The following is a 1,306-nucleotide window of genomic DNA, read 5'->3' as shown; positions in this document are numbered from 1 at the left end:
GAGGGAGAGAGAGAGGGGGGGACGGAGACTGAGGACAGGCAGCCGGGAAGATAGCTGAGGGGCGGTAGAAGAAGAAGGAGGCTGAGCGAGGGACAAGAGAGGCAACGGTAAGGACGAGAGGGGTGAAGTAGGGGTTTTGCGCCTTTCAGTATAGGGCGCTCTCCTAATTACAAACACAGGTCTACTAGTAACAATTTATTACAGAAATCTATGCTCTGATATCTCCTAACCATATTAAATTCATATTTATCACAAAATTTCAAATTCATTTTAAATAATATTATTCTTCTTTTCGGGAGATATTGCGCATTCGCAAGCACCGTTTCAGGCGTGCAGTACGGACTGAGGAAACCTGCATAATATAGCTTGCTGAATGAGAGAGGGTGGGAGGCTGAGGGAAGATAGCTGAGGGGCGGTAGAAGGAGGAGGCTAAGCAAGGGACAAGGGAGGCAAAGGAAAGGACGGTAGGGGGGGGAGGTAGGCGTTTCGCTCTCTACAGGCTAGGGCGCTTTCCTAATTATAAACACAGGCCTACTGATAAAAATTTATTACATAAATCTATGCTGAGATACCCCCTAACCATATTAAATTCATATTCATCACAAAATATAACTGTTCTGGTGAGATATTTCGCAGCGCTAATACACTTAACTAACGTAGCCAGATTGTGTACTGACTGGTATATACAGCGGGCACCTTACATGCAAGGTCTTCTCCCTGTTTTTAAGTGAGGTCTACTGATGGAATGTTATCATCTAAATCTATGCTAAAATAACTCCTCTTCATTTCAAATGCATAATTTTTGCAAAATATTATTTTTTTCCGGGGATATTGCGCATACGCGAGCACCGTTTCAGGTGTGCATTACGGACTAAAGAAATCTGCATAATATAGCTTGCTGAGGGAGAGAGGGGTGGGAGACTGAGGAAAGTCGGCAAGGAAGATAGATGAGGGGTGGTAGAAGAAGAGGGAGGCAAAATATTGTTATTCTCGAGAGGGTTATTATTGTCATTCTTACTTCTCTTTATTCTCGTTGTTTGTGCACACCGGCGTGTGCGCGCTATGCTTGTGTGTTGCAGAGGAGCATTTGAACGGCATTTCCAGGAAATTATCAGCAATAATAGGCGAAAGAGAGTATAGAGAAACATTAAGACTTTGATAGTGAATACCTTTCGTGTTTATTTACCATCATTTTACTATTGAAACATTCCAAGTGCCTGTGCCTGTGGCTACAGCGGCCTGACAAAACAGATGTGACGTCACGCGCGAGTAATCGCCCACAGCATTTGTTATCGGAGCGCGGTAA

The sequence above is a fragment of the Priapulus caudatus genome, unplaced genomic scaffold (genome assembly GCF_000485595.1).
Source record: "Priapulus caudatus unplaced genomic scaffold, Priapulus_caudatus-5.0.1 Scaffold526, whole genome shotgun sequence".
Lineage (NCBI taxonomy): Eukaryota > Metazoa > Priapulida > Priapulimorpha > Priapulimorphida > Priapulidae > Priapulus > Priapulus caudatus.
Note: the sequence above shows the minus strand (reverse complement) of the source record.